Source organism: Oryzias melastigma, linkage group LG23, assembly GCF_002922805.2.
Source record: "Oryzias melastigma strain HK-1 linkage group LG23, ASM292280v2, whole genome shotgun sequence".
NCBI classification, from domain to species: domain Eukaryota; kingdom Metazoa; phylum Chordata; class Actinopteri; order Beloniformes; family Adrianichthyidae; genus Oryzias; species Oryzias melastigma.
The window spans coordinates 8,695,128-8,718,230 of record NC_050534.1 but is presented as its reverse complement, the minus strand read 5'-3'; the positions used below and the strand labels follow the sequence as shown (position 1 = coordinate 8,718,230).

Here is a 23,103-nt window from a genome sequence, read left to right as displayed (position 1 = left end):
AAGTGTGACTTTTCGCCGTCTATCTTTCATATGGCCAAAGGTTTAGAAGTGTAATTTTCAGTTTTATAAACACTGAAAGCTAATTTAAATAAAATGCAGAACATCAGTGTTTTCAAAACAGGGGAGCAGCTTCAAAGTATTGACACATTTTTTGGAATGGTACAATGGAAAAAAAAAAGAATTTTAAACAGGCAAAACATGGCTTTTTAATGTAAAAACCAAACCTGGATTTTATTGTGAATAAATAACAATATAATATACAAAGGCACACATTCACGATTGACCTCCTGTAAGTCACAAACTCTTAAAACATCAATTAAAAGAAAACATAATTAGTATCTTCTTTTGAAAAAGCTAAATCCCTCAGCTCGCGCTGCACTTTGGTCACACAATGTTTGTTCTGTGCAAGCCAAGCTTTAACTTGGTTCTCCTGTTCAGAGCAGATCCTTGACCTTGTGGATGGAGATTAATGAAGAGCTTTAGTGGTGATGAAGGCTATCAGGACCATGCTATTTTAATAGAACAAGAGCTTTACATAGGCAATTACAATGTTTGCAGTCTGCTGCTTTAAGAGTTCAGTCGGCTGTGTTTTTGTTCCTTTTTTTGTTTTAATATCTTTTATTTTGGTTAGAATATTATATTAATTTTATTTTGAAATAGTAATAATTAGAGATTTATAATGAAAAGATTTAGTAAAAGGAACAATGTGTGCTTGCAGCTGTAAACATGTTCCAATTTATTTTTATTTTTTAACTAGGCACTAGTTACAACACAACAGCAACTGTCTTTCAATTACAGTACCGTTACTATACAGTAGTACAATATTGTATAACAGTCTATAGAAAAGGCAGTTGGTCATTGTATTAAACTAGAATTGGGACATTAGTGTACTTATGTCTTTAGTTTTGTACCTGGGGCCCTACCCTTCTCTCACCTTGATTGGATGGAGATTCTAGAAACATGATTGGTTAGTCAAAATTTGCCACTTATTGGTTCTTTCAGGCATGCCAAAAGTAAAGCATGTTTTGCCAGCTTTATTTTGTACCTGTGGCCTGGAACTTGAAACTTCTATTGTTAAAACGAGTGCAAAGTACAAAACACAATTTACAAAAACAAAACGTAATCTACTGGAAAAAACAAAAGGTGCAAAACATATGCTTTCAGTACAAAACAAAAAGCGGCGGGTAAGACAACGTAAGGTACCGGTACAAAATAAAAGCTACAGGTGCAAAACGTGATCTACAGGTTCAAAAACATAAGTTATCTGTACAAAACAAAAGCTGGAGGTACAAAATGTAAGCTACCAGTACAAAACACAAGCCATTGGTACGTACTGAACGTAAGCTACCGGTACAAGAAGAAACGTAAGCTACTAGTACAAAACGAAACGTAAGCTACCGGTATAAAACAAATGCCACAGGTAAAAAATGAAAGCAACAGGTACTAAACGTAAGCTATCTGTACAAAACGAAAGCTACAGGTAGAAAACAGAAGCTACCAGTACAAAACTAAACATAAGCTACCGGCACAAAATAAAACGTAAGCTACCGGCACAAAATAAAACGTAAGCTACCGGCACAAAATGAAACATAAGCTACCGGTACAAAACGAAATATAAACTACGGGTACAAAATAAAGCTACAGGTACAAAACAAAAGCTACCGGTGCCATACTAAAGCTACACACACAGAAAAAAGCAACGCGTACAAAATATAAGCTACCAGTACAAAACAGATATTTATTCTTTCCAAGCACTGTATAGTTGATTTAATAAAATCATAAATTAAAATTTATCGCAAGCCACCAAAAATATTACTGGAGGCTGCCTAACGCCGGAGTCACACAGGACGCGATAGCGCCGCGAAGCGGCGCGGAACGGCGTGCGCTTCCATTCGGCGCCCATCTTAACCTATGGCGTTGGTCACAGCAGGCGCGCAGCGCAACGTTTCGGCGTCTGGCCTATTTCTTCCGGGAGATGCGAGCGCTCCGCGTCAATACTGGCAGGAAGTTGCATCAAAATACATGAGAAAATCCGTTTTATTTTCAAAATAGAACCAATTTTTCACAATAAAACGCCGCGATTGACAAATGTGATCATGTTTTTGTGTCTAAACAGACTGTAGAGATGAAAATATGCATACAATCAAAACACACAGACACGCCTGCGCGAGAGCCCCCACCCCGGACACCACAGATCTCCGGAGCGGGTGTGCTGGGCTGCAGGGTTCTGGGAGGAAAAAAAGCAGGGCAGACGGGCCCCCCAATGCAGTGGGGGCACACTGGAGCGGGGCATGGGGCTGTGTTTGAACAAGAGAGAGGCAGAGGAGCGGTTGCTCTTGGAAGAAACATCAGGTAATATTTTTAGTTTATTAATTTACCGACGGAAACACGTGGGAGCGCGTGCGTGCACACAGACACACAACAAAACAGACAGACACGCACACGCGTGCACAAACCGATCAATGAAGTGGGCCGACTGCGGAGTTGGGGGGCGGGGTCTGTGTCAACAGGGGCAGAGACCATCCCCTTTTAGCAGAAACACGGGGAGATATCCTGGTTATTGACCATGATGGCAAAAAAAGCAATAGCTCTAGCAGAAGCGCCCGTCGACCGTCGCGGGAAAAAATCGCGTCTGGTGTGACCAATAGAGCGCAGCGAATCGGCGCGCACTCCGCTCCGCGCCACCTCACGGCGCTCTTGCGTCCGTGTGACTCCGGCGTAAGGCCTTCATTGGGCCCAACTTTGATTTTCTATTCATTAAGAGGTGCACCGTTAATCCATCAATACAGTCCATTACATATTTTGGATACTTTTTCAATGACCTAAACAATATTTGCAAAAACAATTTGCATTATTTTTACTGAAAAGGTAACTGTCCAGCACAAGACTCTCTGGAGAAATAAGGAGAGATTTCACATTAGCTTGCTTAAAACAATCTTTACACTCAGTTTCATGCACTACATTTAGCTGCTATCGCATGTTTAAGTGCTTTTATTTTAGGCACAAGTGCTAGAACTATAGGTGTCACACTCCTCAGTTGTATCCAGTTTATGTTTGCTTAGTATCCCTAATGGATCCTTAAGTGTTTTGTGTTGAGCACTGCAGTGTCAAGAGAGAACTTATATTTCAGTTGCAAATACCCCATAACCATTAAGCATTCCATGGCATTTTGAATGTTGCTATTTTGCAATTAGGCTAATGGAAAATGTCCTCAGATTAGAAGGCAGGAGGGACATGTTCCATTAAGCTCCTAGTAATGTATTTATATCAGCTGGGTCTCACATGTTTGACTCTGACCAAGTTAATGGAAAAGCATGTGCTGCTGAGACACCTCAAATTAATGGATATTCTGCTGTTAAAGGCATATCGGCCATTGAGTTTGTAGCGGCAAAAAGTAATAAAAACATTCTTAAACAGGATATTGATCTTTTTCTAATTTTATTCTATCTTTAATATATATATATATATATAATTCCTGTGTGACAGAATTAGTGGATTTGCATTGATTGCGTAAGCACCTCACTACTGTAAAATGTGTATCAGCACGAGGCTACTTTTTCACCATCAGAATCCGCTTGAATTGTGCAAACGGTTGAAAGGTTATGTTTATTGAAAGAATTTCAATACTGCAGGTAAAGTGTTATACCTAAATTCCCTTCGCTGTGGTTTGTGTAACACTAAGACTTTTTGTAGTTTTGGCTTGATGACAAAGGATATTTCTACAAAACAGCAGTGGATGCAGTTTATTTTTTTCTCCAGGGGGGAAAAAAGACATCTGTGGAGGTTTAAACTGTTGAAAACTCATCACAAAAGTTTGTGTTAGTTGTGCTTCAGAACTGCTTCTTTATTCAGATGTGAATGTTTTGACTAACTAGGAGTCTGCTTTGTTTGCATCAAATTGTGATACCATAGTATATCAATATAGTAGTATGATGTGTAATGCGTGTTACCTTTTTGTTCTTGTGTTGCCGCACACAAAAAAGAGGGTTAGTAAAAGAGAGCACTGAGCCAGGTAAAAGAGAACCGGTCTGCTAAGAGGTTATCTAATTGGGAAAGAACTTGTATGAAAGGGGGCAGAGCTTAACAAGCAAACATTCGCTTAGATCATGCATTAGCAAGTCCAGGCCTCGAAGGTCAGTATGTCTAAATGATTTTCAGATATTTAAGTCCTAATCATGACTGATCACCTGGTTCAGGTGTGTCCAGCCAATTAGATGTATGTTGGAAAACAGAATGTGGCCCTCGAGGCCGGCAGTTTCCCATCCCTGGTTTAGATTAGTACATTGTATGATGTTTTTTTTTTTTTTTTATCACAACAAAAAGGTTAGGAAGGAAAGACACAAGAGTACCATCAAGTAGATTTCAAACAGCAAAATATGGAATCTGTCAAGCAGTTTAAGCTTCTTACCAAAGAACTTAAGAGGTTATGTGTATGGGCCTGTCTCGCCCAAAGCAGATTTTTCAAAATCGTAAGTAATTTTTTTGTTTAGGTTTATTGATTAGCACCGTCAAAAAAGAGGTAAACACTTCAAACCTCATATTTTGGTCTATTTGAAGTCAGTGCTGGTGCTTTCAAAAGGGAAACAATGATAATAAAAAAATTATAAAGGACTTTACTTACTTAGCAAACAACTCTTCAGCTCTGTGTCTTAGAGTGAAAGGAGCCCAGTGTGTACAACTGTCTTCGATGGCCTCCTATTTAATGTCTACATTTGGCCAATCCAGACACTTTTTTTTTTTTGGTTCTCTAGTGTTCTTCCAAAGAGTAAAAAAATAGATTTATTTCTAAAGACAGATTTCCTTCTCCATGCAGAAGGAGCTGATGAAAACGGCTCTAAATATTTATGAAATAGAGGATCAAATTGGCATGTCAATAATTGTCAAGCATTTAGAAACCTTTCCAAATGTTCTTTGCTTCAGGGAAGACCAAATGTTGTAGGTGGTGGATAAAGAGGAGAGAGGCTCTCTGAAGCTGTTCTTAAGAACAGAACATACTTTTTAGCACTTGACACCAACTGTAAAGATGCGTAATTAGGAGTTTGATCACTTAACACAATAACTTTTATGACAAAGCTTCAGGAAAAAGTTTTGGCTGGTGTCAAAAGCCCTGAGGGCTAAAGACAAACATTGGTGTGTTGTTGGCACAAAGCAAAGGTACCGACGCGCTATACATGTATACCCCATTAACAGTTTACTCCATTTTACGATCAAAGCAATGATTCATTTGTGAGGCCATGCAGATGAAACCGTCTAAGGAAATCTCACGTTTGAAATCCAATCAGAAAACTCATGTGACTCAAATTTGAATACAAATGAGAACATGGTCACCTTAAAGTGAAGGTCATAAGGTGTTTGTAGATAAAAGATAGTCTGTTACTGAAGAAGCAGGAAGAAACTTTCAAGGTAGATGCTTTTAAAAATAATTGTGACTATTTCAAGAAATAATCCAGTCTGTTTTACAATAGAATAGAAATACCAGACCGTACTGTTCTGTTTAGTGGAAACGAGGCTTAAATATACCATGGTTGTAACCCAGGTGGTGTAGTGTTAGCACCGATTCAAATCTCGGCAGGGACTTTTCGTGTATGTGTGGGTTTTCTACAGGCACCCCAGCTTCCTCCCACAGTCAAAAAACATACTTCATAGATTAACCCTTTAACACGGGAGCTTTAGGTCCACTGTTGACATGCTATGAGCTAGCATGTATATATGTATATATATCAGTGCAACCACATGAATGGTCAAAGAGGTTGATCAAATTGCATTAAATGCTATAGGTGTCTCCGGATACATCTCTCTTATTGTGACTGGGAGTGTATTTGTGTGTCTCTGTGACCGGTAATGGTTTTACCCTTGCCTTTGCTGAACAGTAGCTGGGAGAGGCTCCAGCAACCCTTCGATCCCAAAGGGAAGCATGAAGGCAACAAGGGTCAAAAATCCCGGAAACAGATCACAGCACAAGGAATTAAGTATAAAGTATTTGTCAATTTTAAACAATGATTTCAACAAAGATGTACAATCCAGATACAAAATAAACAGTGTTCATTCAGACTCTCAAAGATTTTGCAAATAATTGTTAAAGGAAAAAAAAAAGTTTTGCTAACTTGGATGCAGCAAAAAATTAGGCAGGATTAAGGGTTTGACCTCAGCAGCCAACAAAAATAATGAGGAAAGAAGAAATTCACGTGGGATTTTTAATTCTGTCAGGCTGTGATTAATCCCATCAATAAACAAAGCAGAGGTCATCGTGTTTTGGAGAACTCCAATTTGAGAATAATCAGTGCTAATCAGACAAGCTGCTCACCGGCATCTTGGTGATTTGAGCTGTAAAGGGCTCTCTGGTGAATAGCCTTTTTTGCACAATGAGAATGGCCGACCCACACTGTGATCCCGTGTTAAGGGAGTGGGAGGCATGGGGGAGAAAAAGCTAATTAGCAGTGCCATTCATTAGTGGCTGGATTTGATGTGTACTTGGGTGGGCTGGTGAAATGTGTTTTTCTGATGTGGCGCCTGTTCCATAAGTCATTGTGGGAAAGAGGTCTCTTTATCTAAATCCAGCTCTCAACCTTTTTAGTCTAGTTAAACTGTGAGTGAAAAGGGGAAATCATTTGCACAAGTAAATTAAAAACACCTAAAATTAGTAAAGGGAGGTATTGTTGGCTTCTACCTGATTGGTTAAAAAGCCACATTTGTGGTAAGGAGTTTTCATATTTTATTATATTATTCTTTAAATGTTGTGTAAAGTGACATTTTCACATAAAGATGAATAACAGACTTGTTTTCTGTGTTGCAAACATGCCTGTTATCTATTATATATATATATATATATATATATATTCCATTGCGTTATAACAATTATAGTTAATTGTTAACTACTTTTTTTGTTTGTTCTTCCTTTCACCTACATTTTTACATTTTACTTTAGTTCAACCTTGCCAATTTTAGTTCAAGATCTCCTCTAAAGCTACAAACACACCAGGTATGTGACAAACGTTCAAGAATACTCGGGTAATACATCCTGGAAAAAATGGGTTCTTGAACATACATTTATCCCATGGTGTTCACACTGGACAAGAAGGGAGGGACTTTTCATTTCTTTCTCTACTGTTTATTAGCACATGTCCGCCATACAGTTGGAAGAGGCTTGTGCAAAATGTCAAAGCAGTGCAAATCTCGTGAATCTTGTTCAAAAGCTTTATCTTTTACAGCTCTGTTCTGATATATTTAAGACCTGGTGTCATGAATCTGGTCTGGCACAAACCGCAGTTATTAACTTCTCCTTCATGATCAATTTTCAAACGGTTTTCATTTCTGTGAATTTAAAAGGGACACCATCCACATGTCACTACCAAATCCGAGGCTCTGATTTGTCTAAGTTCACCCTAGTTTAACTTTCAATGCGTGATCAATGGTTGTGCTTTTTCTACGTAGAGTCAATGTTGACGTTTACCTTTGACCTCTCCCAGAATTCAACATACAGCCGTATTCGTGGACTGGTCTGTAGATTCAACTCAGTCGAGGTGCCACTCTCACCATTCAAAAACATTTTGGGGACGTTAGAAATTATTATATGTATTATTAAATTAATATTAGAAATTATGTTTCCGTATTTATACTAGAAACTTAATTGAGCATCCACAGAAATAAAAAAATGATCTGTTTTCTATAGGTTTTGCTGTTGTTGAGAAGTCCAGTAAAAAAAAAATCCCAACAAAATTAAAGGTAAAATAAAAATTTGCATGAAATAACTGCTATTTGTATTTACCTTCAATCTAAAGTAAAAGTTGGCCTATTAAATCGAGCAAACATACCCCCTTACTCTGGATGGGTATTACACTGTTGGACACAAAATGGATGCTAGGGGTGTGGGAGGGGCCTGTCTCAGCCCCCATTGCAGCCTACCTGCTAATATGGGAGTGATATATGATTTAACCAGACTCATAAAATGTCTCCAATTACACAAAAAAGCCGCTATGTTTTACAGGGCGCTGTAAAAGTCCACATCACTGCCTAATATATTCGTTGACTTTTTTCCTAAAGCTGGTTTTCTAACTGTTACCATTTGTTTCCAGTTTGCTTGTTACAATGGTTCATAAAGCGGCAGAGAAAGCACATTTTCTCCAAAAGGTCAAACTAGTTCTTGAAGAAATCTGATTTCCTATTGAAATATCGGGGCACTTGCTGCTTGATGTTTTTTTTTTTTTTCCGCCTTGCCTCTCTCCAGCAGCATGAATGATCCACAGAGGGGTCTAATCAAATAACTTGCAGGCCATAGCAGCTGCCATTTCAGCCATTTCCCTGGATTACAAACAGATGCTGGGTTGGTTCCCTCCTGGCCTATCAGTCCCCCACCAAAACAACAAAAAAAAAATAGATGTAAAGGCTTTACCCATCTCCATTTCCTGTCTCGGCTTAGGAGACATTAATAGGCTGCAGAGTGCAAAACACTAATGAGTTTGTGTTTATTGCGAACGTGTAATCTGCCAGTAAGAATGGCAGACACTAAGTGATTTGCGAGTTTAATTCCTCCACCTGGGCCTCTGATGACCTATTGTCCCCACCTACGCCCCAATACACATAAATGAAATGCTAATAGCTTGTACACTGATAACAGTGTCAGTGGGTGGTGATTTGTGGCGTTCATTCATAGTTATCAGTGCATCACAGTTTCAACTCTGAGACATGAAGACCTGAACACAAATCAATAAGTACCTTGAAGCAGTCTGAGCTTTTTTTCCTGGAGATTTTGGGAAGAAATTTGGTTTAGCTTCATTGTTTCATTTTTCATAGATCGCTCTAAGGGACCTGAAGACGGCTGTGTGCATGTTTAGGGGATTCAGTCACCTAAAGAAGGTGATTTGAATTTATTTTTGTACTGAAAGCGATAAACTAATGAAATAAAAAAGGAGAAGCTAAAATATAATTTTGAAGAAAGCAGGGGACAAAAGGAGTAAGATCAATGGGAAATGGTGGTGGCCATGTTTGAACAACACATTAATAATTATTTTGACGTTTTCAAACTATAAAGCTTATGTATATTAGAGACGTGGACAAGTCTAGAGATCTATACTAATAATAAAATAAATGTGCCCATTACTCAGTAACATAAATGTAATTTAGTAATGTAAATTTAACTTAGATGAATCTATCTGTAGCATTCACCTTGTCGTGTTTTGGAACCATAATAGACCACTACAGTGCTCCCCCTTTTTCACGGGGTTTATTGACCTGAGACATCCGCGAATATGGATAACCACACTATCCTCGTCTCCCCCACACCTGTGGCTGAAGAATGTCTGTTACTGATCCACACTCATCAAAAAATACCTCTGATCATGCTTTGTAAAAAACATTTATTAAAAAACATAACGCCTGGTTCACACTGGACGTGGAAGCGCCGGGGAACGGAGTCTGCTTCCATTCAGCGCATACATATATTGTGTGTTGGTGTGTGTGTATATACATAATTTGTATGTGTGCTTTTCCAATTAAAGCAAAAATAGATATTCTGGCATGCAAGAAGATAATAATCTGTGTGTGAATATATATATAAATAAATAAATGTATGTATACTGTGTATATACATATATTGTGTGTCACTGTGCGTGTGTGTGTGTATATATATATAATTTGTATGTGTGTTTTTCCAATTAAAGCAAAGATAGATATTCTGGCATGCAAGAAAATAATAATAATCTTCAACCCCTAGATGAAATAATAGGCCTCTTACCATTTTTCATGGTTGAATAGCTTCATGTCCTAATGTTGCACAGTGAAATTACTTTTCAGAGTGATTATTTAAATAAAAGGGGGGGGGGGAAATGAACAAAGCCCCAAACAATTTGCTGACACAATGCACTGTACCTTTTCTTATTCCGTCTTGTTTGCAAAATTCCTTCCCTGCAGAGCCGGACTTCTTAAAAAAAATAAAAAAGGCAGTTGCTTTGCTTAAAAGACAAATTTCAAAGAAAACGTAGCCTCCTCCTGGCTAGCACAGCCTCCAATTAGCATCTAGTTAAGCTATTTGGAGTAGGGTTGCTGAGGAAATTCGAAGGCAGTCCATTGGGAAAGTCTTCCTTACTGAGGGAAGAAAGAAATCCTTACATCCTCCTTAATTAAAACATGATTTACGCTTAGTCACAGCTATGAAGTTGCCTTTGATGGTTCTTTTGTCAATTAAAAGTGAGTCCTGCAGAAGATTACACAGCGCTCATTAAAAGCAGGTTATTCTCAAGGACGTGAAAACTCTACCTCCCAAATAAGGATCTGTTAGGTGGGTTAAAGGAAGGACACAAAAGGGCTACTCAAGAGACGAATAGGATTTCACATTTCCATTTTACGTAACTCTGCCATTGAGTGGCGGATTCTCAAGAGTCTCTTACACCTCTTCGTTTTTCTGCCCCTTGTTCCTCTTCACCTCCCTCCCAGTCTCTCCTCAACACAAACCAAAATAGGCATCGTGCTGCTGTTGGAGGGGGTGCGCCCAAGAGTTTTCCCATCATGCCACTGGACGTGGCTGTTATCGTCTGCCAAAGACCGCACGCTCCAATTACAACCAATCATAACACCAATACGGCACTTTTGCACTCCTGAAAGAAAACTGAAAGGAAAGGGAAGCATGAATATTTCACATGAAAAGTGTGTGTTTTTAAAGATTTCCAGGCTGAAAAATTGATGCTGAAAATTGCTACATGATGCAGAACAACCATCAGGTGTACTTCTACAGTTGTGTACTTAACATCCATTGGCCACAATGGAACAAACAGTACAAGAAATTTGAATATTAAGTGAAGGAAAGTTTTAGGTTTTGTGTTTTTTCTTGTGTATTAAAGCTCAGCAGATCGACTTGAAGAAGATCCATTCAGCATGCTTTTTTTTGTCCAAATCAAGTCAAAACTAAATGTTAGAATGCATCTAAATGGTTCTTTACGAAGTTATTTCTAAAGTTACTGACGATTTGTCACAAATTTCTCCCACAGTTTTTGTTCAATGTCGATATTGAAGAACGATAAGCAGCAGGATTGCATCATAAACACTAGATACTCACATTTCTACAGTGATGTGCTCCAGCGGCCATTAGCTAAGTTTTTATCTCCACCTGTGGGCCTCTGCCACAGATAGGTACATTTATCACTGAATTCATTATCAACCTATTAATTGGGCCATCAATTTTTCTGGAATTGGGTCATCTCATTGTTTCTTGATTGTTTTTTTTTTCTTGTTCTATCCAAGGAATTCAACTTGATACATGTTTACATCCAGTCCCATCTATACCACTCTTTTTCTTGAACGTCTCCCTATCTGGGTACTGCTTTGATATAGCAAAGTTCTAAATTAGGGCTTGGTGGTTTAGTTGGTTACTCTAAGTTGTCCCTAAGTGTTAATGTGAGCCCTGTGACAGACTGGCGTCCTGACCAGGGCGTACCCTGCCTTTGCTCATGAGTGGCCGGTTGAGGCTCCAACACCCCTGCCCCGAAAGGGATAAAACAGTTTTAGAAAATGGATGGATGGAGCTTTTTGCTGCCTCACCTCGCTGCCTACTCTGTAATGAACAGCAAATACACAAAATACAGCAATTTTATTTGATAATACGTAAATATGATATACCGTATATCTTCCAATAGTGACCAGTCTCTAATAGACGCTGATCACCAATAAAGACCTGGTCCGACAAGTGTCCGTTATTTTTGACACCGGTCTCTAATAGTGACCAAACTTTTTTAAGACACACTCCGTGCACAGTCGTGCCGACCCGGGTGTTAGTGGTATTTTCATTGTGGGCCAGAGTGGCGTTCAAACTTCTTGCGGTGGCTTACGCTAACTAACATTCTGGTGAGGAATCTGCTCTAAATTTTGAGGTGAATTCTATTCAAGAATGGCGCAACCATATGGGTGATATTGAGAAGACGGCAAAATTAGTAAAAGATTTCTTGGAGCTGCAAAGAAACTAAGCAACTAATTAGTACTACATGGATTATTGAGCAGAGATGGACATGTTTGCATGTCTACAGGAAAATGATCCACATTACAGTGAAGAGGATTTTTGATGCAGAGACTGATGATGCTTCAAGGATAGAAGAAACGTTCACAGCCAGTGCTTATCAGAGCATAATACAATTTTCGTCTGGTGATATGTGCATTTTTGACCAAATTTCACCAGGAAACGAACCCATTTGCCATCACCATTCTGTCTGGGATGGAATAAATGCCGGTCTCTAATAAACGTTGAGCCGGCTGATAAATTTTTGGAATAAATGCTGGGGCTGCTAATAGAAGACATATCTTATGTATAATTATAGATACCGTATTCTTTGTACTATAAGTCGCAGAAACCCCAAAAAATTCAGAATAAAGAGGAAAATAAATCATATAAGTTACACTGGATTATAAGTTGCAATTTAGCGGGGAAACCGCTAAAGAAAAATTGAAAATAACAAATTATTCTTTTATCTATAAAGAAATCCGACCCCTGATCAAGCGATACAAAAGAACGGACTTATTAGAAAACTACGATAATTGTCAGATTGTTATTTGGAAATAGTTTTTTAACTGCACAACCGTGGTTCGTTTAGTAACACTAAGATGTCTTAACTATTTTTGTTTGGAATGCCTAAAGGTGCATTCACACCGATCGCGATTCGCGTGGCCCGCCCCTTTTGCTGCGCAGCTAATTCACAATTTCAAATCGAGCTGCTGCCAGACCGCTGTGTTGCGCCCATCACTCAAATTGCGCTGTGGGACTTCAGAATACCTCAATTCACGTCTGTATCATTGACTTAACTTTAAAACTGCCCAGCAGCGCCACCTAAATCGCATTCGGTGGGAACCCACCTTAAGAAATACATGAAGTATTTAGGTCATTTGCATTTTTTTGTTTACATTCATTTGTTTTCACTCTACTAGGACTTGAAGAAAGAACCCAAGATGATGTTGATTTTTTTTTTTTTTGCCTTTACATTAGCAAACTCTTTTCTCCAGAGAATAACCAGCTGTAGAATAAATTCTTTCATAGTTTGGTTGCAGCTACCTGTTTAAATGTCAATGAAAATTAATTCATTTTTGGGAGCCCCTGAAATGGGGCAACATATTCAAAAAAAATTGGAACAGTTTTTGTCAATAGAATTTTTTTTTTTTTTTTAAGATTTGGACTGTGTTTTACTCTGAGTGCTCAGATGTCTAATAAAAATGCAAAAAAGCTGTTTAGTGTTTTGTCTCTAAATGCTTCTAAAGTTGCTGTTAGGTTTAACAATAGAAACTCTGTGAGCTCTTCAATATTCAGCTCCGGATTCAATATTGCTAATTCCTCTTTTGGCACGGGCAAACATCGCCCCATAATTTAGGCTGACGGCTCGACAGCAGTGCATATATTTGACTGAGACAGTAAAATCTCAAATCTTTCGTCTGGTGACATTGGTAACCTTCCTCCTTGGAAACCAAAAAAAACAAAACTAAATCCTTCTTTTTTTGTTATTTTTTTCCTTGCCAGAACTGAAAGCTGACTAAATCAAATCAAATTTTTAATTAATGCTTTTTTGAGGATGTGGTTGGGGTGAGTGGGGATTGGAAGACAACACAAAAAGCAGTAGTTTTCACTCAGTGGAGGAATATTTTTCATCGCTGGCCCAAAAAGAAGAAAAAAAAAGATTTGTGCATTCAGGCAGTAAAAAAAAAAATCCAGGCAGTGGCAGGATTGACAGTTTATTTAAGAGGCCATTAACTTTACATACACAGCTTTGAAAAGACATCCACATGCACTGCAGTTTTCGCCCCCAAGGTTCTAAATTTTCTAGAATCCAGCGAGTTAAAAACGCAGTGCATTAAGGCATACACATCTCTAACATTCTGTTGGTGCTTACATGTCATGTCGCCCCTCTAATGGAAGCTGAAAAAATATGGAAAAGCCTGACAGCTTGACCTTCTGAGTACCATGCTATTTTGTACGAGTTTAAAGCCATAGGAACAAGAAAACAATGGAAAATGTGGAATTCTTTTGTAGAAAAACACAATTAAATATCTCATCTGTAAAAAAAGCTGTGTAGTTCAACTGTAGTGATAAACACTATATACAGTTAATTTATAGAAAAAGAATGTTAAAAGTTCAAAAAAGTATGTAAATGTTAGAGCTTTTGCATAATATACAAACTTTTTGCAAAGAGGGTCAGATTTGGTGAGGTGAAAAGTAGGGGTGTGTATTGGTAAGAGTCTGGAGATACGATACATATCGCGATGCCCGATTCGTGACGCAATATGTATCATGATAGATCCCAAGACTGTACCTGAAAAGTATGTCTTGGAAAAAACTACCTGCATTTTCATTAATCGTAATAAAATTGTAACATTAATTTTAGTTAATAATTACAACTTTAAGCACTGCAAATATATCTCATATACAACTCCATTTACCCAAGCAAATTCAAGGTGCTTTTCTTTCTAAATTACAAAATATTCGTTCTTAAAGGGAACAACCAACATGGTCTGATTTGCACAATACAATGTTTTTCAGCATGAGAAAAAAGGGGAAAAATTAAAAGTAAGACGCTGAAGGACGCCAATATAAATATTTAATGAAATATCTCCATGTCGGCATTGTAAATTGATACCAGTATGGCCAAATGAAGTATCGTGATATATCGGCGGATCAATTTATTAATTTTTTCTACATCCCTAGGGAAAATATTTGATGACCAAACATTTGATCTGACATTCTTTGAACTATGTTAGTACTATTAAATATGAATTAACTATTTATTGAACATTTATTTGTTTATTTATTATTTACATAGAAAACAAATGCATTTCTACCCAATTTACCGTCAAATTTTTGCCCCAGTTAGTTTGTCGTAGTTAGCATGTCTTGTTTGGTAGTCCCTTTAGATATTGAACTCATCAAAACAGACGGTTTCTTGGCATTTTAGACAAAAATGTGCCATTTTCTACTTTTCTGGAAAGTACTAGCCCTCACTTTTACCTTTGTTACATATTTACTGTTGACCATTTAGAGATGAGCTAGAAAGTGTAATAGAAATATTGCACAAAGGTGTTAGCACAGGTTAACTACCATGTATTTTAGCCGACCACAATAGAGAAATCGTACACAGTTTTTAGAAACTGCTAGGACCCTCGTAATATTGATTTTATGAAAGGATCCATTCAAAATTTGAACGTGGGCCGCATTTAGCCAATGAGTCTGACTTTGGAGATATCTGACCTAAGACAACAAAGTTTTATTTTATTTTTAATTTAACCAGGAAAAAAAAGACCCATTGAGATCACCTGATCTCTTTTTCAAGGGAGTCCTGGTCAAGAGGCAAAAATTACACACACCCAAGACATGTCATAGAATTAAAATACACAAAAAAAGATAAAACAGGATAAAATTAATTAATTTTTAAAAAGCTACAGCAAAGTTATGAGCTTTGAAAGCTGAATTGTTTTCTGCAGAAAGTTCCAGTATGTAGGTCCACTATATTGAAAAGCCATCTTTAGTACTTTTAGTACCTTAAAAAGTACTTTAGTACCTTACCTTTAGTCTTTTTTAAAAGCCTATATCAGGCAAAATCAACTTTTTTGAAATTTTACCTATTTTATATTTTTAATTCCTCATGGAAAAGCAACCCCAAATTGGTATTTTTATCCATCTATTCATTTCTGAGCATTCCTTTTAAAACACTTATCCCATAGTACCAGCCCCTCCTAAACCAGGCGGAGGCGGAGAAAACCCCTCCCTGTCGCCGAGAGCTCTGTTTGCATGCTTATAGCCTCAAGCTAACATTGGTGGTGCAAAAACAACGATGAGTCAATCCAGTCGTACAGTTTTGAGCCAGAATCACAATTCAGTACAGCACGGGTGTTGAAAACTCATTGTGTCTCACACACTTAAGTGCGAGTGAGGATGGGGAGACTTTGGCACACCCATTTCAGTAACTGTCATTAGTCTCAGCTTTTTCAAGCATCCAGTTTTCACCTGCTCTTGATTTGATTTAAGAAATACTAAGAAATACAGTTTTAATCATACATTATTTTACATTGGTTCCTCTTTTATGAGAAAAATGCAACAAGAACACTTTAAAAACACAATTTTCATTTGAGTGGTTCTTTAAAAGACAATACTTGGAGTGAGCACTTAGCAAAAAAATTCATGATATGTTCGCAAGTTCTCAAATATGCAAATTTGTGCACATTTGGTTGTTAGTGTCTGATGATGCACTTTAGAAAATGTTTGAGCTTTTATTTTGATATGTTAGCTTTGAAAACGTTTGACAACCTAAAGGATGCCTTTTTGTTGCACGTTTTTAAGTTCTCGTGGATTTAAAGACTCTGTCTTAAGAGGTTATTGAATTTCTGTATTTAGCAAAGGTGAGTTAAGAGTAAAGGTGTAGACTTACAGTCATTACTTCTATTATTTTCTTGAGCCTCTCCTGTCTTGACCACATATCGCTCCTGAAACATATCCCATCCCCCGACATCCACTTTTTGAGCGCGTTGGAATCAAGATGGATGTTGAGACCTTGCTGCTTGTTTTTTGTTTTGTTTCGTTGCATCCTGCCGGGTTGGTTAGAGGACAGTCCACTGAGTCAGCACATCCAGGCAGCTGTACAGAGGATCTGATTTAAACCACCGCCGAACCAGGCCTCAACTTTCATTAGCCGTTGTCATTATTCCTGGGCCGTTGTCTGACAGATGGCATTGTGGGAAATCGGATTTTATGGCAGGTCATCTTTCATATCCAATTTATTTTCCCATTTGATGAGAAGTTCTCACTCTAGTCAAGATTCATTTTGCCGTTTGAATATTGATCGGACCTCGCACATTCTCCGTCCACCATGTTTTATCTCCTTTTTTCCCCCTCCCCCGACTAAAGTCTACTGCAGGTCTCTTAAGACCTAATGTTCCTTTGCTCCTTTAAATCACTCTGTCGCTTCTCTTTCATCTAACTTGATATAAACCAGTCCATCGTGGAAAAAAGGAATAAATATGTGCTTAATTTGAAGCCGGTTAACGTCCTTGCATTCATCAGTTTGCAATTTTCAAGTCTGTTTGAATGCAATCATTGTCTCTAATTACTAGTGGGCCTCATTACTGGAGTACATTTAAATTTGGCTGAATCAGTTATGCAATAAAAACAAGTTTAATTGCACATACTGTAGGAGCACAGCGGGGCTATAATGTAACAGCGGACCCTTTGAGAGCCGCAGAAATGATCGCAAGTCGGCCTCTTAAATTAAACCCAGGGCTTTGAAAAAGTGCCGCCCATCTCGGAGCCATTCCCCCAGTCCATTATGGGTCAAAGATGTGCATCGTTTTTCTCTTCGACCTTCATTCCGGGGACACGACAGAGACAGGGACAGCCGGAGATGCGTGCCGTGACCCGGTTGTAACCAAACTCCAGATGCACCGCCCGAAAGTGACGGGCAGTAATTACCCGATGAAAATTCGTTGTTTGGTCTAACGAGATGATCGTGTTTTACTACGAGTTGCTCAGAGGTGAAGTACACAAGAAGAGAGAAGTTAGAACAACTGAAATCTATCAAGCATGAGTACCTCATGACCTAATTTAATAAACATAGTGCTTTTGTTTTTCTTTTTGACGATTTTTGTGGCACTTTTCTGATAAAAGAAAGAAAATTGAACTTAAAATTGCTTTTCTTAGTGTTTTTTTATTCAACTCACTGTGAATCAGGAGTAGACAAAAAGATGCAGTCGAAAAAGATTGTATCTGCGGGCCACAACTCAGAGGTGAATTTCTAATGAACTGCAGAAAATATGTACTAGAAAACAACACAGGTTTTTAGATTTTTTTTTTTATTTCTTTTTTTTTTTTTCACTAAAAATAAGCTTTTTTTTATTTATAGTTAGAATTGGTTTATTTCAAGTAATTTAAACAATACGAAAAACTAAAAGAAAAAGACAAACAAAAGACATATATGACTATTCGGGCTGTAACAATAAATTGATTAATTAATTTACAATCCAACCAGATCACTCTGTCTGATGACGCCACAACTACTCCGGTTTTCTGGACTTTATTCGTCATTTTAACTGTTACTTCTGTCTTTCTGTGGTCTAGTTTAAGCATTAACCCAAAAATAAAAATATAACTGGAGAATCTTTTAACTATTGCCTTGATGAAAATAAGAAAAACATCTTAAGCCCATGGGGCTGTTGCGATCGCGTCCGCTACGATGGCACCCGCGGCGGTTTTCTGTCTGCCAAGCAACTAATTGCCAGCCTATGTAGAGAGCTCCACTTCCTAAGGACCAGCAGCCTGGGCAGCAGGGAGCTCGCCACACTGTCGCCACACTAGCGTAGTGACCTCGATTGTTCCAGCTCCATGGGCTCTTTGACTGGCTGGCGACCTGTCCAGGGTGTATCCCGCCTTTTGCCGAACAGTAACCGTGAAAGTCTCCGGCAACTCTGCAGCCGCAGCAGGTTAAGGAAATGGATGAAAGTTCAGGACAAAAATCCCAGCATTAGCGGCCATATTGGATTTTTTTTTTTTTCAACCCTTTGAACAAGTCACTGAAAACGTCATGTGCCCAAAGCAGAATCCTTGATTGTTCGATGCTCATCTCACTTGACGCCCACATCATGCTGCAGGACCTCGGACCACATATGCATATTGACTCAACATTAAAACTCAATGCCTCTGCCACGGGAATCTGGTCTAGTGTGAATGCAGCGGGATGCAAAATCAAACTGACCTATACCATTAAGAAATCGTTTATATATTGAATAAATCAATACTCAAATTATTCTTGGAAAATTGTATTGAGAGATTTATTATACTATAACGTAAAAAGGCCAAGTTATACAGCGGGTAATACACAAGCGATGGGAACAATTGAGTCCAATATGTTCAAACACTTTGAAAGACGTGTGTATATATATATATATATATATATATATATATATATATATATGTGTGTGTGTGTGTGTGTGTGTGTATAAATACACACACATAAAATATGCCATATAATTAGTATCTATGATTAACACATTTTACCTAAGTAAGATCTGTCCTAAATGTTGCAGAATGAGAGGTGATCACACATGATCTAATGGAAATCTCAATGCGAACCTGTCTATTATCCAATACCCTCGGTGGAGCTGTCACCATGGCAACTCACTGTGTCCGGAGACAGATGCTTGTTTCTTTTCCTGCTCTAGCAAACTTTTTTTTTACGTTCCACCAATGTTGTTTTTCCCAAATGAAGGCTAGATAAATGTTATTAACGAGGCTCTTTTTTTTTTCTTTTAGCACAGCACTTCTTGGTTTCAACAATTGTATTCCCTAGGAGTTGGAAGATCAGGGATTCATTTCTGGACAATGCAAGGCAGGAGCCAGTCATAAAAAGCCCTTAAGCAACCTAACAGAGCATGAAACAGAGAAGCCTCCTTGGTTGACTGGCCCTCCCCAGGGCGAAAGCGAAGGCTGAGCATCAAAATCCTGGAAGATTTATGTGTCTACGTGTGTTTTTATGTGGTTAGGGGTTTGTCTACTGTTCAGCACCTGTTCAGTTACTAGGGAGACCGCGGCTCTTCCTTTCAGGCGGTGAAGCGAGACATCACCGTGTGCAACAATGTGGAAATGAGCTACGATTGGGTAGAAGATGATCCCCAGCTTTGTATGGCGTTGTAACGCTGCAGCTGGCTGCCAAACCCCGTCGTCCCGGGAACATCTCCCCAGGTTCTGAAGAGGTTCTTTGGCAAAAGGTGGACTTAAGGAGGATTTCCTCTGCAATGCTATCAGCAAAGCATCACAGTTATATCGTACAGTGATGAGTTTACTTTGCTGCTGTGAATCTGTGCTTTAGTGGCTTTAGAGCAAATAAAAACCCAAATGTAAAAATGTACAAATAAGAGTTAAAGAATAAGTTTGAATTTAAGCTTAAAATACTTCTTTGTTCCTTCACTGCCTTATGTCCCAGGGCAAAACATGGACAAACTTGGGCGAAACATTTTCTGAGCCTGTAGAGAGAACATGTTCATGAACACTTTTTCTATGGCCATGTTGAAGAGGATTGATTGTAGCGAACAATTATATCCATCTTCTTGACCGCTTCATCCCTTTCGGGGTCGCGGGGGTGCCGGAGCCTATCCCAGCTACTGAAGGGCGAAGGCGGGGTACACCCTGGACAGGTCGCCAGTCTGTCTCAGGGCCTCAATCACACACACATACACTCTCACAATCACACCTAAACAATTATATCAAGTAGGTTAAACGTAATGAAGATTTTTTTTCATTTTTTAAGCCCTCTGAATTTTGTACACTGTACAAAGGACGTTAGTGCACTTAAAGCAATAAATGTGTGCTCAGAATGTGCAGCCTGACTGTTACAAATTAGGAAATCAGAAACTCAAAGGGCACTTCGTGTTGGCATCCTACAGGTCCTTACGTATTACGCTCGCAGCCCGTGCATCCACAGTGGCACGCAGCCGTAAGGATCCAGTGTGCCCGCCTTACGAGGACTGAAGTGAGGCACCACACAACAGCATCATAAGTGAATGTAACTTACATTACCCTTAAAAATAATTGTTCCAGAGTTTAACTTGCATCGGAGCATGAGTCGCTCAGGAGTAAAAGTTACATTGGAGTATAAGTCGCTACAGAGTACAAATAGCATTGGAGTATAAATTGCTCTAGAGTAGAAGTCTCTTGGGAGTAAAAGTTGCATCGCACCATAAATCGCTTAGGAGTAAAAGTTGTATTGAAGTATAAGTCACTCTAGAGTATAAATTGTATTGGAGTATAAGTTGCTCCAGAGTATAAGTTGCATTGGAATATAAGTCGCTCCAGGGTATACATTGCATCTGAGTATCAGTTGCATTGGAGTACAGGTCGCTTCAGAGTATAAATTGCTTCAGAGTATAAGTTGCATTGGAGTATAAGTCGCTACAGAGTATCAGTTGCATCTTAGTATAAGTTGCATTGGAGTATAGGTCGCTTCAGAGTATAAATTGCTTCAGAGTTTAAGTTGCATTGGAGTATAAGTTGCTACAGAGTACAAGTTGCATCTGATGCAAATGAGAAAAATATAAAGTTCAAGGAAACAGATTCTGATCCATGTTTATTTTTGATGGGGAAAACTGGGAAACAACTGCTAAAGAGTAACTGATTGTTAGAGGGAAAAGAACAAAATATGAGCATATTTATGTTTGAAAAAAAGTCCCAAATAAGTCGCTCCTGAGTATAAGTCGGACCTCTAGCTAAACTAAGCAAAAAACCATGACCTATACTCCAAAAAATATGGTACAGGACACACCTGTGCTCCCTCTAACCCTTAGGCGTCGACTTCTCAATGACCCTCTATGGGCCAGAACAACCAAAAAAGTACTTGCACAAGCACTTGTACAAGTCAATCCTCATATACTGTAGGTGCATGTGGCTGATAGCGGAGCCAGTTTGGTTGTTTTTTTTTTTTTTTTTTAGACAAATTCTGCATTATGGTACAAGCACCAAGTTTGGCGTGGATGTACCTTAGAATCCACTCTTTTAGAAAATCATATTTGCCACAAGAAAAATCCAAAATGGCGGCTTTACTCTCAATTCTTACAAAAATTATCAGTCTATTTGCCCCAGTATAAACAATATTGGATATTCATGCACAAAATATACAATTACTTTAATAATCGGCTACGCTATAGGACATTATACTACAAAATCACAAGGAGTGCAAGTTTATTTATTTATTTTTATTTTTTTTAGAAAAGTTTTAGTGGTAAAGACACTGCTTTAATCTATCTGGTTCACCCTTATGTTGTTTTTTTATAATCTCCTCTTATTCAGACTCTGAACTGAGGAAGTAAAAAGTTTATGTAAGATGGTTGTTTAATTGATGAAGTTTGTTGTTACTCTTGGTCAAATCATTTATTAGTGTTTGATCAAACTGCTCCAAAGAACTAATTTTGAATTATAGATAAAAGACGACTGGCAGAGGTTTTTCTTTTTTTTTCGTGATCTGAAGTGCTCTTTGATCTTATTTTCATGATTCCTACAGTTTAAACTCAGTTTTTTTTTACATCTATCATAGCCTGGTAATTTCACTATCAAAAAGTTTGTTTTGGGAAATATTAAGGGTTTGTCACAACTTTTTTATTGTCAATTAAATAAATATGTAAGTTATGGATTAATTAAGATGTATTTTTATTCCTGTCACTTTTTTGACAGTCAATAACCTGACATAAAATAAACAAAAAAAAAGGAAGTGAAAGATACATGTGACAGATTCAGAAGGTACAGTGTCATAATACCAAAACTCATAAGTGGCACCCCGACTAGGAGTGAGACTTCACTGGATGCTATCATGTCGGTGTTGACCTAACTATCTAACCAACCTTTTTTCAGGCTAAAGACTGGTTTAAGTTATACAATTTTTTTCATGGACCCGTCCAAATGGGACAGAACTTGGCATTTTTAAACTTCCGGTTTATGAAGAAAAAAAATTTCAAAATACATTCCTACTACAAGAAATTTTGTTTAAAAAAAAAAGTCTAAAGGCAGATGATGAAAATTAAATGAAACAAAGTTGCTGATATGTAGAAATCTTTAAAAAAATTCCATAAAAGAAACAACATTTTTTCTTATATATTTTAACTCAATCCAGGCTCTGACTTCAAGGGCAAAAAGATGATTCATATTTTGTCTTTACATAAATCCTCATTTGTTGGGTATTTTTTTCAACAGAAAGGAACATTCTCTGTTCTTAAGTTTATGAACCGATGCCTACTTAATTTAGCCTTGCTATAGGAAAACTCTCAAATGTGCTTTTTACAAGTTTCCACAAATCAGCAACTTCATTTGATTTAATCTTCATTCTTTGTAAAATGTTTGAACTTTACCTTTAACGTCAAATTAGAGGCTAACAACCGGACGCTAGCTCCAGCTACATCCAACTTCTAAGGTGTGATGGATAAATAAAACAAAATAAATTGACGCAATCATCATAAAACTGATATTTTCTAAATATAACATACACGTGAAATTACTGTCTCCAACGTCATTTTCTGCGTGTGTGAAACAGTTGAATCTGTTGCGCGAATTAGACACAACTGCATGCTACAACAACTTGAAAAACACTTGGTTTTGCCTGTAAAAAGCAGCTT

General features: G+C 38.0%; 1 long non-coding RNA gene across 4 annotated transcripts in view; it reads left to right on the top strand.

The window, feature by feature from the left end:
* The window catches only part of LOC118598053, a 185,284-nt gene that overhangs the window by 34,632 nt on the left and 127,549 nt on the right, over positions 1-23,103 (top strand). The window contains exon 4 of one of the 4 annotated variants that reach the window (XR_004947130.1): positions 19,259-20,059. The exons of the other annotated variants lie outside the window; for them this stretch is intronic. This is a non-coding gene — a long non-coding RNA (uncharacterized LOC118598053). Of the gene's footprint in view, positions 1-19,258; positions 20,060-23,103 lie in introns of those variants that run through there. 4 annotated transcript variants of the gene reach the window in all.